We start from the raw sequence: 17,336 nt of genomic DNA on the forward strand, positions 1-17,336 counted from the left end.
ACTGTGGCACCCTATAGCAAGACTGTGTAGGGTTGCGGTTGACTTTCCATGGATCTGCACCACTCCAAACTACCCTCAAAATTGTCCTATGGTTGCAGCTCTTCTAGCAAAGGGAACTCGGCCCCTTCTCCAGAACTTCAAACCCCTAAAATAGACCCAAAATAGTCCTCCTTTTACACATTGTCCCAACCTCTTCTTGTTGTGGCTACCACAGGAATTATCCTCCTTCAACGAGCTTTCTTCCTCCACAAATGGATGGGTAGAGTTGTCATAGGCTAGGGCTTGCTAGGACTATGGCTAGGCCTTCTAAGACCTCCTCCATAGCTGAGTAGATCCTCCATCTTAGGACTGCGTTAGGTCATCCTCCTTAGGACTGCGTTAGGGCTTGTAGAGACTACGTCTAGGGCTTCATACTAGGGCTCATTTACCTTTTGCATTTAAGGGCTTCCTCTCTTAGATTTCTCTTCCACTAAAATCCAGAACAAGTTGAGAGAAATCAAGAGTGAAGTGTATGAAATGACTCTCAAGTCATCTCCTTTTATACTAAAATGTTGAGCACATGTGGGGTTTATTTGGTTGTTGGCTGACCTTGACGAATTGTCTATTAACACAAATAAATTTATAACTCCATGAATACTTATCGAAATCGGATGATCTTTAGATCAACCCTACACCTCTCGATGAGAGGGATCCAAGAAAAATATTAGTTGCCATAAATAAGATGACCCATATGGAGTTTCGCCCTAGTTGCCAATTTTAACAAAATCTCATCATCAAGCAAAACCATTTGGAGAAAGCAACTCGAAGAACATCAAGATAGAAGGAAGGCAAGCCATCAAGTCTTCAAGAAGAAAGCAAGTCCACTACATCTCAAACTCTATCAAGTAAGTATATGTCCTCTTCTAAATATACATCAATGTCTTTTTGCAAGGAAAGCAACAAATTGGTTGGGACCAATAACTTCCTTGCATGGAAAAAGATGACTGATTTTGATCTGAAATTGATCCAAGACAAAACAGTTAAGGTATTACAAACTCATGTGCATGGATGTGTCTATTTTATTTTATGCAACGGATCGATAAGATTGCGAAATACACAGGCACTGAAGCAGTTAGAGAAAACATAACATGCAAACATGTAAATACAACAAGTTTAATAAGGAGTTCACCCAACACTCCTGGACTATGTCTCCTGGTCCAGCCTTCAGTGGTGGCAATGTCTCCTGGTCCAGCCTCCAGTGGTGGCCTCCCTATTATGTTTTCAAGCAAATTTTTTACAACAATGAGCTCAATTTGAGTCTCACACAAAAGATATAAGTCAGTAAGACTGTACTTGGATCCCCCAAGTTTCCGAAGTACACAGACTCTCCTCACTGAAACCCGACCTCTACTGGTCACAGTAGTATGAGCCCAATCTAAGACTCATACATGACAAGCATGTACAGAGGAGTTCGCTTGAACCTCTCAAGCCTTCCCTAGAATACATAGACTCTCTCTGACTCTCTCTAGCTCTGTCTGGCTCGATGTTGCCTTTTTCTTCTACAGGTCAGCTCGGCTCCTTCTTTCTGCTCTTAGTTTTCTGTGTCTAACTAACTCTTCCTCTTCTCTGTCAGTTCGTGGCTTTAAAGCCAATCTGCCTTTTGACTATTTGTTTCCGCTTCCCAGCTTTCCAGTTCCCTTGCCTTTGTCCGTTTGAATTCCTCTGTTCTGCGTCATCATCACTGTATAACGCCTCACAGGGAGGTGGCCACCTATTTCATAACAAACTGAGTGTCAGTTCTCTTGGATGTCTTTGGAAATGACTATTTATTCCATTAAATCCAAGAATGCCCGTGAAACACGTCTTTCTGCCAACGCATCGTCCACGTCGGACTTCAAATCTTATACAACTCTGTCTATTTACCTCGTCAAGTCCAGTCGTTCATCGGAACTCATTTCCACCGTCAATCTGGAGCCTCCAGATCCTACAGTCTCCGTCCATATCAGGCGGGTAAGTAACATGATGTTTCCCCGTCCGATGTGAGCGGTTTTCTCTCTCTTCCACTGGACACGTGGCACCCAGTGTGTGGCATCAGGCGGGACTCAGTTGCCGCTCGAAGCCCTTCTGATATCCTACCAGTTTTTATGGGACCCCGCCTCTGACGGAATCGACGCGATATCCATTACATTTTATAGCTTTTCGGGTCCGGGCACTTGGGGCTTTTCCTTCTTTGAGGGGTTTGCCCGGCGATATGCGATTAGCGACCCCCGTTTCTCAAAAAGACCTCCAGTTTTGCTAATTCGTGACAGCGTGCGTTACCATGGGCCGACAGTCTGCATGCCTGACCGAGGGTCCTCGTTGCTCCACGCTGATCACAAATTGCAACTGCTACGAGGATATTTCTGATAAACTCGATCTTTGTAAGACTTTGAAACTTTGGCATGAATTTTACAGAATTCACGAAAACTTAGAGAGTGTTTTAGGATCCAATTCGGATCAGATTTACTTCTCAAAGAGAATGAACGTCTAGATCACATCAAAGGGAATATCTGTTAGGATATTCCGACAAATAGGAAATCGTTAAGTATAACTTGGTCTAGTCTAGAGTTAGGTAAAGTGTGTTTATTTACTATGTACTTTTGTAACTTACAATCCGACGATCACGATATGTTCTAGACATGACGTGACCCGAAGGTTCATTCTCTCCTCGATATTACTGACACTTGATCCGTGGCTTAGCACCCAATTGGTCCATGATCTCTATTTAAAGAGCATGGAGGGTCATTTCTAAGGTGACCGTTCATGAGAGAAGCTTATGTAAATTTTCTTTCTTTTACATTAATAAATTGCCTGAAGTGGCCACGTTGGCTCTGGTCGTGCACTATTTCCCTCTTTGAGGGTTTTAACCACGTCAAGAATACTGGTGTATTGATCTGTGATCTATTTGTGAGCAGTGTCCTTTGGTGTTCTATCTGAGGAACTTACCCTGTAAATTCCTACATGCTATCAGAGTTATTTGAGGGTTGCATCCATTGGTGATCCAAATTGGAAGTCGATACAACTACATTCGACTGTCGTTTCCTAGATCTATTGTTTCTAATTGTTTTCGGGCCGAGAGGACTTCTTTATTGTGTTAGGAGCATCTGTTCCAATGAGGAACCCTTTTTCGTTTCACGCGAAAAAGGTTTCTGGTAGCTCTAGCTACGTCATTTTTAAGATCTGGAGGTATACAGTCTTTATTTGCAATTTTAGTTATTTATCTCTTTGTTTATTTCAGTTTATTTATCTCTCTATTTTTATTACCGGATCTATACCTTTCATTTCTGCATATGCTCTTTTCCCCGCGACTTTGTGAGATCTGGGCAAATCAGAAACAGAAAGGAAGGATTTTCCTCATGCGTATGCTCTTTTTTGCCACGCCTTAGTGTGATCTCGGAAAATCAGAAACATTGAGGAAAATATTTAGTTTCCGGCGAAAACTAACTTCAAGCCACAATGATTGGTATTTTTTTGTATGTCCATTTTGGGTTGTGTGGTTTTTTGTTTTGTAGGCAAAAAAGGGTTTTTCAAGTAAACACGCACTCCAAAGCTTCAATTACTAAAAAAAAGACCCCTTCTTCTTTTCCAAAAATTACTAACATTTTAAACTAGCTCACTTGGTCCAAAGTTACTTTATGAGAATAGAGGTCTTGAGTTCAAGTCTTTTTTTTTGTTGAGTTACCTTTTCAAAAACGACATGTAACTTATGTTTTAAAGTTACTTTATGTAAAAATGTTCTCACCCATTATAGAAAGTGAGTCACTTATAATTCTAAAGTCTCTTTATCTTTATCTTTTATTTAGTGGGTAGCTCATAAAGTACCATTGTAAAAGTGACTTTCACTTATTTATAAAAGTGGGTCACATAAAATCTTTTTTTAAACTGAGCTAATTATATTAAGTTTTGAAAAGAGGCGGATTTTTTTTTTTAATATAACATTATGATTCACTTCCACACATTCACGCACTTCATCGGCATCTTCAACAACTTTTCTTCAAAAATCCATATCTTCTTCATTCGGAAGTCGTTTTCAGAGCCGTTTTTCTTTATCCGGCCTAATTTTTCAAATTCTTTCCATTGGAACACTTAGTTTCAGTATCTACAGCTTCAATTTCTGTCAAAATGGAACGTCCATGCCAAATTATTCTTGACAGCACCAACTACTTCCAATGGTGGTCCTACATTGTGGATTTACTTAGAAGTAAAGGTCTTACAGAGTAGCCTTAGGCCAAGAAACTAAACCTAAAGATGAAGATAAGGCAGCCAAATGGGAAAATAGGCAAGATCAAGCACATGAGTTGATCAAGCATGTGAGTTGATAGGGATGTCTATTTCTCCAGACCCTAGATTCCATATCACAGAACTTGATACCCCTAATGAAGCAATAAACAGCTCTAATGTTTTTGGAATTAAAAATGAAATTAGAGTCCATCAACTCGAAAATGAGTTGCTTACGTTGGACCTCAATAATTTTTCTTCCATTGAAAATTTTTTGTCCAAGTTCAAGACCCTTAATATTGGAAGGAGTTAAGGTTAAGAAAGAAGATGGTAGTTTTATCTATTCCATTCTTACTAAGTTGGAACCAGCCTACTATGTGTTTGTTTTCCACCTTCCATTCTACTAGAGAAGCCTTTATTTCTCAAGGACAAGACTACAAGTCCCTCCTCTTTTGATGTCTTTTGTGATTCTTTACTAAGAGAACAAGAAAAACTCTTACACCATGGTCTTCTTAATCTTGGAAACTCTTCTAAGAAAGCCTTAGACGCCCAACAACAACCAAATTCAAAGAATCCTAAAAACAATGGTCCTAAACCAAACAAGAGTCCTAAGCAATTTCAGTCTCAAAATGAAAAATCAATTCAACAAAATGATAAGGCAAATAAAAACAAAGGGAAGAAGATTGATAGACAATGCAACTTTTGTAATCGAGATGCCCACTTAGAATCCAAATGCTTTAAGAAGATGGAAGCCTTGGAAGCAGCAATGAAGAAGCATAACATCCATTTGGAGCACTCTGCAACTTCAACTTCATCTTCAGGAATAGCACTTTCTGCATGTAGCTGTCAAGCATCTCGGTCTAGTTATGCACTAAATGTATCTTCTTCTTCTCATTGTCATGAGTGGCTCATTAATTTTGGAGTTTCTTATTACATGGCCAAAAACAAAGCCATGTTTTCTTCTTTAAATGATTGTAACACCAAAAATATATATGTTGGTGATGACAGATCTCTTAGTGTTGTAGGGACTGGAACTGTTCATCTAGACAATGGTCAATTTAATGATGTATTATGTGTTCCAACCTTATCGTGCAAACTTCTATTTATATACCAGATAACTCATTCAAGTGAAGGTAAAACTGTTTAATTTTCACCTCACGATGTTGTAATTAAGGACCTAAGAGATCCTAGACAGATTTTAGCTATTGGCATTGCTGATGATTCTACAAGGTTGTATAAGTTTAACAACTTTGGGTCATCAACTCTTCCCTCAGTATTTGTTGCTCATGATGATGAAGTGAGCAAACTTTGGCATGAGCGATTTGGTCACTTAAACTATCACTCCCTTCAAAATCTACGTAAAGAAAATATGGTGACAAGTCTTCCTATGGTATCTTGTAGAAATGGTGTTTGTTCCATATGTGTACTCGAAAAACATCATCGAGATAGTTTTGAAAAATGTGCCTCTTGGTACACCTTAGCCCCTTTACAACTTGTGCATAGTGATTTATGTGGTCCACTTCCAGTTGTTTCATTCTCTAGCTACAAGTATTTCTTAACTTTCATTGATGATTTCTCCAGACGCACTTGGGTATACTTCTTAAAACTCAAGAGTGAAGTATTTAACATGTTCTTGGCCTTTAAGGTCTTTGTTGAGAAACAATCTGGACATCAAATTCTTAAGTTAAGATCTGATAATGGCGGAGAATATGTTAACAACAAATTCATTGACCTTTGCACTGAGCATGGAATTCAAATGCAACATATTGTTCCATACACTCCACAACAAAATGGAGTAGCTAAAAGGAAGAATCGCACCCTAAAGGAAATGGCTAATTGCATGCTTCAATCTAAAAGACATAGTCTTAATTTTTGGGCAGAAGCAATTAACTGTGCAAATTACATAGTAAATCGCACTCCTACTAAGGTTTTAAATAATATCACTCTAGAAGAAGCATGGAGCTTGTTAAATTATGGTATGTTCTATTCTTGAAGCAGTTTACTTATCTTTCTTATTATTATCCACAGATTAGCAATCACATGTACATTAAGTAAAGTGCAAATAGAACATTAAATGATCAACAGAAAACAAGCCAAGACAAGAGACATAAGATGTGGCGGCTAGCCAGGGATAAACCCCAATATGGGGAAACCCTTTGATCAAATCTTCTTTTATCTTCAATAATTCAGCAGAGAGAAATAGTACAAAAATCTGATTTATATCAACAGCAACAAACCCTAGATCAGCCCTAAACTAGCGCATTCAATATCTGTCAAACTAGCGGTCGGATCACCTTGATTCCTTCCCCAAAAAATGCGGCCTTCCAAAGAGAGTCAACTTCACCTACTGCGCAATCCACAAAGAGAGAATGTTGGTCAACGCTGGTCAAAGTTCCTTTCTGCAGCTGCAGCCCTAAAATCTGCGTCCCTTTTCCACACATGTGAGAGATCAAGTCTTTTTTGCGCAGGAGAGAGAGAGAGATGTGATGAGAAGTGAAGTGTGCAAATGAGGAGGAGACATCCTGTATTTATATGCAAGCGTTGACGATGAATAGATGTGTTTGTTGGGCTTTTGAGCCTACATAAGTTGCTGGCCGACTTTGACAATTAGTCCATAATCAAAATAAATTCATATCTCCATAAATACTTATCAGAAACGGATGATCTTTAGATCAATCCTACACCTCTCGGCGAGAGGAATCTAGTAAAAATATTGCCATCCATGAATAAGGTGACCCGCATGAAGTTTGGCCCTAGTTTCCAATTTTAACACTCCCTCTCAACTAGGGAGAACTTCATCTGTAATCTGTTGGACTGTCACTACTGTCCATCCATCAAATGCACTGTCCTGTATGGCTTGACCCTACTTGCTCTGCCCTGCTTTTCTTTTCTCTGCCCGGTTCTGCTCTGCTTTGCTCAAATTATGAAGAAGAAGAAATGATCGAGGATGTATCATACCATCCTCCACTGACCCGAAGTCGGTCTCAGAGTGTGTACCACTCTCACTGGTCCCAGACCAGTATCACTGATCCCAAATCAATGAAGGTCATTCTAGCATAAGGAGTATGGTAGATACAACGATGTGTCCATCGGTACTACTATGGTCCCTATCCTCATTTCCCTGCTCATTGATCAGATGAGAGGTACTTCCCATGAGTCCCAGGCTGCATGGGTAGGATGCCTCGACAAGAAAACTAATCATCATGTCCACAGGAGAGCAAATCATCCTATCCGATGGATACCACGGAGAACTAATCATCATAGCCCACAGGAGAACGAAGCATCCTATTCCACAATCGCCATGGACAACACATCAACCAGGCCCATAGGAGAACTAAATCATCATGTTCCATAGTTGCCATGGAGAACGAATCATCCTAGCCCACAGGAGAACTAATCATCATGTTCCATAGTTGCCACGAGGTGTCACAGAGGAAGGATGAACCTTTTACCCTGTACAAAGTACACCAACAGGGGATGGTGAGTCACCCTGTGGTCATATGTCACTCCAAGAAGTACCCCGCGCCCCTCTGGAGCTCCCAGAGCTCAGTACATCATACTTGACCCTCATCAGAGGGTCTCTGAACGACACCAAGTTGTTCTCGGAAAGTCAAGAATTTGACCTTTCCTAGGGGCTTTGTTAGAATGTCGGCGACCTGTTCCTCAGTACCGATATGTTGGAGCATTATTGCTCCTTGGTGCACCATATCTCAAATATAGTGGTACCTGATATCGATATGCTTGGAGCGATCATGAAATATGGGATTTTCTGTTAAACAGATCCCGCTCTGGTTGTCACAGAGAATCACGGTGGTATCCAATGTAAATCCAAACAGCTCACTGAAGAGCTTTCACAACCAGACTGCCTCATAGGAGGCCATGCTAGCAACAATATACTCTGCCTCGGTGGTGCTCAAAGCCACCGACTTCTGCTTCCTGCTCATCCAGGATATCGAAATAGATCCCAAGGAGAAACAGCACCTAGAAGTGCTCTTACGGTCCACCACATTGCCTGCCCAATCAGCATCAGTATATCCAAGTAGTCTCACATCTCCAGCAATGTATCTTAACCCATTAGTAATTGTGCCACGAAGATATATCAACAGATTCTTGGCACCAATCCAATGTATGTGGTGAGGTTCAACCATATGTTGACTCAACGTGTTGACTGCAAAGCATATATCTGGACTGGAGTTCACTAAGAACATTAATGCTCCAACGAGTTGACGATACTCAGTGGCATTTCGTAAAATAGGTCCAGCAGCACTACCGCTTAACTTTTTGAAGTCAAGCTCCATCGGGGTAGTTACAGGCTTGCAGTCCACCATACTGAATCTTTCCAATATCTTCACCACATATTTTCCTTGAGATAGGAAAATTTCCTCTAGCTTCTGCCAAACTTCAAATCCTAGAAAATAGTACATCAGTCCTAGGTCCTTCATTTCAAATTAGGAAGCCAACTCCCTCTTACATTTGTGAATGAGAGGGTTTGCACGTGTTAGAAAGATGTCGTCAACATATAGCACCAGTTTGAGAGGTTTGTCATCTTCAACCTTAAAGTAAAGGTTAGGATCAGCTTCACTCCTAGTAAATCCCAGCGTCATAAAGTAGCTATCAATCCTTTCATACCATGCTTGGGGTGCTTGCTTCAGCCCATAGAGGGCCTTCTTCAACCTGCACACATGATATTTTCAGTCATAAATCTCAAATCCTTTGGGTTGCTCCACGTAGACCTCTTCTTTGATCGAACCATGCAAGAACGCGGTCTTAACATCCATCTGATGTAGGTTCCATCCTTGTAAAGCCGCAAGGGCTATGATCGAGCGGATGGTGGTATATCTAGCAACAGGTGCAAATATCTCGTCATCGTCTATACCTTCCTTCTGTGAGAAGCCACGAGTGACAAAACGAGCCTTATACTTTTCTATACTTCCATCAGCTGCATGTTTTATCTTGTAAAGCCATTTAGAAGTCACAATTGTCTTGTCCTGGGAACCACTTCCCAGACATCATTCTTCATAATAGACTCATATTCTTCGGTCATAGCATCCTTCCATACTTGATGCTTGACGGCATCTGAGAATGATGAAGGCTCATTTTGAATGACCGTGCTCATGATGCTCAGGTATCCCTGATACCTATTTGTTTTCTTACTTTCACGGAAGGTTCCTTGAGGTGCAGTGTGTCCTACAACAACATCAAGTGTCCCCCTAAGCCATGAAGGCCTCTTCCTAGAAGATGAAGGCTCAGGTGGAGGAGGATCAATAGGATCCATGGGTTCTTCGACATCGGGCATTGTTTCGTCATCTTTTTCTTTCAGTTCCCTGGTGTCAGCTTCTTGAGAGCTCCTCACAGTAAGAAGATTGTTCACCATGCTGAGGGCCATATCTTCATCAAAGGTGACATCATGACTAATCACGGCTTCTCTTTGACCGGCTACATAGATTCTATAGCCCTTAGTATTTTCACTATAGCCCACAAAGATTTCTTTCCTTCCAGATGCACCCAATTTATTCATTTTCTCTTTCGGCACATGAAAATATACAGGGCTTCTAAAAATTCTAAAATGAGATACATCAGGTTTCTTATCGGTGAACATTTCTTCAAGAGTCTTGGAACCCAATGCTTGATGGAGGCATTGGTTTTGTACATATACGGCCGCGTTTGCAGCTTCGGCCCATAGAAACTTCGGAAGTCTTTGATCATGGAGCATAAGCACGAACAACTTCCACAATCGTACAGTTCTTCCTTTCCGCCACACCATTCTGCTCAGGAGTATAGGGTGTAGTGGACTCCCTCTTAATGCCAGCCTCTTTGCAAAAGTCATGAAACTCATTGGATTCATATTCAGTCCCATTATCAGTCCTTAGGATCTTGATTTTCTTTTTGGTTTGATTCTCGATCAAGGCTTTGAAGTGTCGAAACCAAGAGAACACTTCATCCTTCTCTTTCAAGAAATATATCCAAGTCTTGCGAGAATAATCATCTGTAAAACTGAGGTAATATAAATATCCTCCCAAAGAGTTCACAGGCATCATACCAGATATGTCTAACTGAACTAACTGCAATATATCAGAGGTCTTACTTTGGCTTGAGGGGAGTGGTCACCTTTTTAGCTTTCCTTCGGCACATCTGGGACATACACCTTCTTGCTCTAATCTGAACTCGGGCATCCCGGTCGCCATTTTTCTTACATCAGGTAGAGCTTTATAATGAAGGTGAGGAAACCTCTGATGCCATAGTTCGGACTGAAGAGACGTGTCACAAGACATGACACCTAGCGGACTTACTCCGACCTGATATAATGAATCAACTTGAAACCCAAGAGTGAAGGCATCCTTAATATTGTGTTTCCATACACGTACCTTGCCATCGCTGAAAGCCACCTTGTAGCCTTTGTCTTCCATTGTTGAAATGGACACCAGGTTCTTTTTGAGATCAGGTACATATAATACATCCTGTAGGTGGATTGTATTACCTTGATTAAATTTAAGAGAGACATTGCCTACACCTTTCACGGGATATTTCATATTATCTCCAAGGGCAATTTCTAGGTTGGTTTCTTTCTCTATCAGATTATGGAGAACTTCTTTGTAACCAGTGAATTGCCTTGAGGCACCACTATCAATAAGCCAATTTCCCAGCGAGTCCAAAGGAGCTGAGGTAGATAAAGCAGCTAGTAGATAATATTCATCCTGCTTATTGTCAACAGTGTTAGATTCATACCTAGAATTTCTTGGCTTCTTGAATGGTTGTCCTCTTCCTTGATTTCCAGCACTCCTTTTACCTCGGCCATTTGACCTACCATTTCTTTGATTGCCTTGAGAGGGATTTTGATCATCATCCCGTTGTGAGTTCCTTTTATCAGAACACTCCCTTGCATAATGACCTAGTTTATTGCAATGGTAACATCGTCCTTTTCTTCCACCCTTTGGTCAAGCCTTTCCTTTGGATTTAGCATCAGAATTGTTTCTTCTTTTAGCATGAGAAGAAAAGGCAGCGGGATGACCTTTAAGAGTTGGCATTTCATGTTCTTCCATCCTTGCTTCTTCTTGAATGCATCTTGCCATTAATTCCTCAAATCTAGGAATTACATTATTGTTGAGGAGAGTAGTCTTGAATATCTACCATTTAGATGGTAGTCCTCCAAGAGTTGTGAGTGCCATTTCCCTATCAAAAATTACTTCCCTAATGGATAGGAGATCGTTCTTGATCTCGGTGATTTTTAATAAATATGCTTGCATATTTTCATCTTTGCCCTTCTTAATTTCCTTCAGCGTATTTCTAAGAAACAGAACTTGATTTGCATCATTAACTTCAAATAAACTCACCAGTCCATCGTAGATTTCCTTGGAGGTGTTCAGCACAGAAACATAGGCCACCAAGCGCTTGTCGATAGAGTTCTGGATGATCTTCTTTGCTTTGACTTCTCCCTTTCCTGGCAGCAGCGAATGCATTTGATGGAGGCTCAATAACTCCGCCTCTCACATGGTCCAGCAATTCTTGTTCTTCTAATGTTAGATCGAGAGACATCTTCAATCCGTGGTAGTCAAACTTCTCACGGAGTTTGTCTTCAGCAGGGAAGTGTGTTGAGGACCCCATAGTTCTTTTTAGATAGCCTTGCCCACCTTCTCTTCAGTGATTTCTCTTGCTCTTGCTTGGGTTTTGTCTTCACCTCAGCTCTGATACCATATTAAATTATGGTATGTTCTATGCTTAGAACAGTTTACTTATCTTTCTTATTATTATCCACAGATTAGCAATCACATGTGCATTAAGTAAAGTGCAGATAGAACATTAAACAATCGACAAAAAACAAGCCAAGACAAGAGACACAAGATGTGGTGGCTAGCCAAGGACAAACTCCAATATGTGGAAACCCTTTGATCAAGTCTTCTTTTATCTTCAATAATTCAGCAGAGAGAAATAGTACAAAAATCTGATTTATATCAGCAGCAGCAAACCCTAGATAAGCCCTAAACTAGGGCAGTCAATATCTGTCAAACTGGTGGTCGAATCACCTTGATTCCTTCACCAAAAAATGCGGCCTTTCAGAGAGAGTCAGCTTCACCTACTGCACAGTCCAGAGAGAAAGAATGTTGGTCAACGCTGGTCAAAGTTCCTTTCTACAGTTGTAGCCCTAAAATTTGCGTCCCTTTTCCACATGTGTGAGAGATAGAGTCTTTTCTACGTAGGAGAGAGAAGAGACTATTTTTTTGCGCAGGAGAGAGAGAGATGTGATGAGCAGTGCAGTGTGCAAATGAGGAGACATCTTGTATTTATATGCAAACATTTATGATGAATAGTTGTGTCTATTGGGCTTCTGAGCCTACATTAGTTGTTGGCCGACTTTGACAATTAGTCCATAATCAAAATAAATTCATATCTCCATAAATACTTATCGAAATCGGATGATCTTTAGATCAATCCTACACCTCTCGACGAGAGGAATCTAGTAAAAATATTGTCATCCATGAATAAGGTGACCCACATGAAGTTTGGCCCTAGTTGCCAATTTTAACAGAGCTCAATTAAACCAGATGTAAGTCACTTTCGTGTTTTTGGAAGTGAAGCATGGGCCCATATTCCAGATGAGAAACATAAAGCTTTAGAACCCAAGAGTGGAAAATGTATTTTTGTTGGATATTCTGAAGATGTCAAAGGATATAGACTTCTTTCACCTAAGTCCAAAAATGTTATCATTAGAAGAGATGTAAGGTTTGCTGAAAATATATCGGCCTACGAGCCTAGTTCGGCAAATGTGCCACCTCTCTCCATCCCTTCATCTTCTGAAAATATTTCTTCTTCAGATGATGACAGCGAGGATGACAATCCCCCCCCCACCTTCTCAGGATCCTCCTTCCGCTCCTCAGCTTCCAAAATGGGTCTGTGCTACTCGGGATGCAGCAGGTGCTCTTGTAGGTGATCCTACAGATCAGCGACGTACACGTTCTCAGTTTGATAAAGCCTCTTCTTTACTGGCTCAATCTTCAGCAAATTATGATCATGACACCTTTACAGAAGCTTCAGGCCATCCAGATTGGAACGCAGCTATGAATGAAGAATATCATTCATTATTGGCAAATGATACATGGGATCTTGTTCCTCTTCCAAAGGGACGAAAACTTGTTAGATGCAAATGGGTTTACAGAACCAAGTTTGGACCAGATGGAAAGGTTGATAAACATAAAGCTCACCTTGTTGCTAAGGGTTTTTCACAAGTTGAAGGCATTGACTATACTGAAACCTTCTCCCCTATTGCTAAAATGAACTCTATCCGCCTTGTTTTTTCCCTTGCTGCCTCTTTCAAATGGGAAGTCCATCAGATGGATGTTAAATTTGCCTTTTTGCAGGGGGACTTGCATGAAGAAATCTATATGGAATAACCTCCTGGATTTATAGAAACAGACTCTAGCCTTGTATCTCGGCTTAAGAAATCCCTTTATGGTCTCAAGCAAGCCCCTCAGGCTTGGTATGCCAAAATAGATAGCTTTCTTTTAGATATTGGCTTTTCTAGTGTCATTTTGACAATACTGTCTAGACTCTACACCAAGAAAGTGGGTAAGTGGGTAAGTCTCTTATCATTCTTGTTCTTTATGTTGATGATCTTATCCTTACTGGTAGTGATCCCAACCTTATAAACCATGTGAAGTCCAGCCTTAACAAAAAGCTTGAAATGACAGACTTAGGACACTTGCATTATTTTCTTGGTCTTCAAGTCTTGCAATCCAAGGAAGGTATTCCCTTTCCCAGTCCAAGTATGCCTGTGATCTTCTACGCCACTTTCACATGGAAGATTGTAAGCCAGCCCCTTCTCCCTTTCAATCTGGAGCCAAACTTTCAGTCACTTGTACTTCCCCTGAAGTTGATGCTACCTTATACCATCAGCTTGTAGGAAAACTTTTGTATCTAACCCATACTCGTCCTGACCTTTCCTTTGTTGTTGGCCTTTGATCCAGGTGGATATTGGTGGCCACCCGCCAAGTCCACTTGGACCCCCACCATTGTTTCTTTCAGCTTTTCAGTTTCCTTAACTGTAGCACAGTTTATTATTTTTAGCAGTTTTTCGTGTCCTAAACTTCCGGAGCCGTTTTGAGGCCCTAAATGACATTTTTTGGGAAAACTGAGAGCAACATTGGTCCATGATGTTGCTCTTCCCAAAGTTGTAGTTCTCGGGTAGATCTTTCTAACGAGATATTGTACGCGTCAAACGGAGATCGTATGCCAAAGTTACGACCCCGGGAAGTTGATGTACCAATTTACCCAAACGGGGCCCACAGTTTGGCGTTTCATCTTCTAGGGTTAGGTTTTTGGATGTTTAGGGTTTTCCATTGTTTCTCAACAATAAATAGGCCTTCAAGCCTCATTGTAACACAGTTCAGAGGCATGTAGCCACCACATCTCTTCTCAGAGATAAGCTACCATCGCCCTAGCTGTTTATTTCCATTTTCTGTTTGTAAGCATATCTTAGTATTTTACATTAATGAAATGAAGTATTATTTCTGCTGCATCTTTGTGTTTATGGTTATCTCTGTAATTTGTTGTGTTCTTGTTTAAATCTGGATCAGTGATATCAGAGCAGTCTGCTTTTTCTCTGTTTTTTTCTTTGCATGTCCCCAACAAGGTCGGGATATAAGGAGTTAGGGCTTGAACTGGTCGAACCTTTGCAAGACCAACCTCGCAAAACCCGACGGCCTCCCATGGCGGATGACAAGAAAGAAGAGGGAGCAAGAGATCCTATCAAAATCTTATATATATTATTGGGTCATGGGAATAGTTCTATGGCATGATCAAGTATAAAAGGATCTCTTTCACCAATGACATGCTCGAAGGCATGTACTACAATCTAATGAAGGTCAACATGAACAAATGCTCTCATAAGGAGTATGAGGTTGTTAACTAATCCAAGAAGCAAGTAAAGAAGAAGTGATCTCATAAGGAGTATGAGGTTGTTGACTAAACTATCCAAGAAGAAGCAAATGAAGAAAGAGATCAAGCATGTAAGAACACCATGGACACGAAGAATCATTATCTGACAAAGATCCAATATAAGACATCTCCCGAAAGAAGGCATGACAACTCTGACAAAGGAAGGTAAAAGATCAAAGGACCCTTGACACCTATGAAGGCCTTGGAGATATTAAGGTACAGATAATTGATTCAACGCTACAAAGATGTCATGATGAAGAAGCCATCCAGCAAAAGCACTATTTGATGTTGAAGCAATATCAGGATGAAGTCATGAAGGGCTACTAAATCAAAGTATGGGAACAAGCAAGTACAACTAAGCATCCATGTGAAAAGTATTCCGAAGCATAGACAAGATGACAAAGGAGTAGCTAGATGACAAGAGGACCTGATATATATCAAGAAGGCCACTTTCCACCAAGGGAGAAATGACATGACAACTCAAGAAGGAAAGTGATCAATGCCCTACCAAGAAGAAGTTCAAACAAAGACTTCATGACATCAAAGGAAAGAAGGAGATTAAGCAGTTGAAGGACCCACGAAGAAGAAGTTTCTAATGAATGGACAAGTCCCTAGCTAAGAGGGAGTTCAAACAAGTTCCCAACTACAAAGGAGCTAGGGCAAGTTCCTTGTCGGAAGAAACTTGGGCATGTCTTCCTCAATTAAGAGGAAGAGATAGACACAACATTCTTGTCTTCAGTTGGGAAGAAAAAATGGGAGAATTGGGTAATCATCTGGCATCCAATGCTCTTTGAGGATGTGTAGGGCATCCAAGACAAGAGTAGGCAAGAGGCTCGATATTCTTTGAGGGTTGGGAACCCAAGACAAGAATAGTCCTAGAAGGTCATAATTCGTGAACACCCAGGTGGGTATGTATCTTGAGAGACAATGACTAAGGTGTCTATAAGTCATTGGTCTCCCCAACATTGTGCTCTGATCTTATGAGAGATAGAGTTGTTAGTCAAGGCCTCGATATGAACAATGTTGGTTACTATGATGCTATAACAAATGAATTGCCAATCCGGTTTCTCTTTTGTGAATTCTTCAAGATTGAAAAATAACCAAACACCTTGTAATGATTTATGAATACCTCCCTAGTTAAGAGGGAGTGTTGAAGAAAGTGTAACGAGGTTCGGTCTTCATAAATGTACTTTTGAAATTTGTATTTATTCAACAAAAGAAATATTATTTTTGTTATATTTATCAATGGGTTTCTTGCTCATTGAAATAGGTCTAGCACATGTTAAAGTGCTATAGGTAAGTCAAAGAGTCAAAAGAAAGTTTGAAGACCCTTAAGGGCATGTTACACCATGTACATATTTGTATAAGAGTCAAAGAATATCCCTCCAAGCAAAGACAAGTCCTCTCCATGCAACGACATCATCAAAGGAGCAAAAATGATGAAGGAAACTCAAGTCGGCCTACAGTCATCATGTCAGCCTCAAGTCGGCCTAAAGGAGGGACAGTCCTCTATATATAGAGGCTGTCCACTCCCTCAAACGACAAGCAATCCACCTCTGAAATCAGTGAGCAAGGAAGACCGAGAAAAGGGTGAAAAAGGACGAGTATAAGGAGCCTCTAGTGCAGCGAAGAAGGAGAAGTCATCACCGAAGGTTGGAGGACTGTTTCTAGGGTAAAACACAGTCACACATGCGAGAAAAGGAGGTAGCTCTGCAGTCATAACAGCGGCAATGTAACAGTCTCATATTTCTCATTGTTTGGGCTTGAAAGTTAGGCCTATAAGGCCTCCCACTAGAGAGAAGAAAAGACTCTCTCAATCGAAGAAGAAAGGAACCAAATACTCAAGGAAACCTCCCACACGTGCAAGAATTTAGGGCTGCAGGACAGTCATATCAAGTCTGCAACTACACCTTGAAGAAGGAGCTCAGTTGGTCAAGAGGAAGGAAGGATCATCACAAGTAAAGGGTCTCACTAAAGATCATGGATAAAAGTGTCTCTTCTAGAGCAAGTGCAACAAGGACTATCAACAGTTGTAAGAAGAAGAAGTGCAGAAAGCAGGACGAAGTGCCAGGGAACGAAGTGCAGGAAGGAGAAAGGACTTGACTTGTGCTTGGAGGATATTCTTGTCAAGGGTCTAGGGTTTGGCATTGATCAATAGAAGCTTCAATAAG

At 40.7% G+C, this 17,336-nt stretch overlaps 1 protein-coding gene across 1 annotated transcript in view; it reads right to left on the bottom strand.

Annotated features, from left to right (window-relative positions):
• Positions 1–17,336, bottom strand: part of LOC149198939 (Transducin/WD40 repeat-like superfamily protein) — a 376,837-nt gene that overhangs the window by 171,878 nt on the left and 187,623 nt on the right. The gene's annotated exons all lie outside the window — the stretch shown is intronic.

This window comes from Pinus tabuliformis, chromosome 2_1, assembly GCF_031772625.1.
Source record: "Pinus tabuliformis cultivar Carrire ecotype Pingquan chromosome 2_1, CPIR1, whole genome shotgun sequence".
Classification (NCBI taxonomy): Eukaryota; Viridiplantae; Streptophyta; class Pinopsida; order Pinales; family Pinaceae; genus Pinus; species Pinus tabuliformis.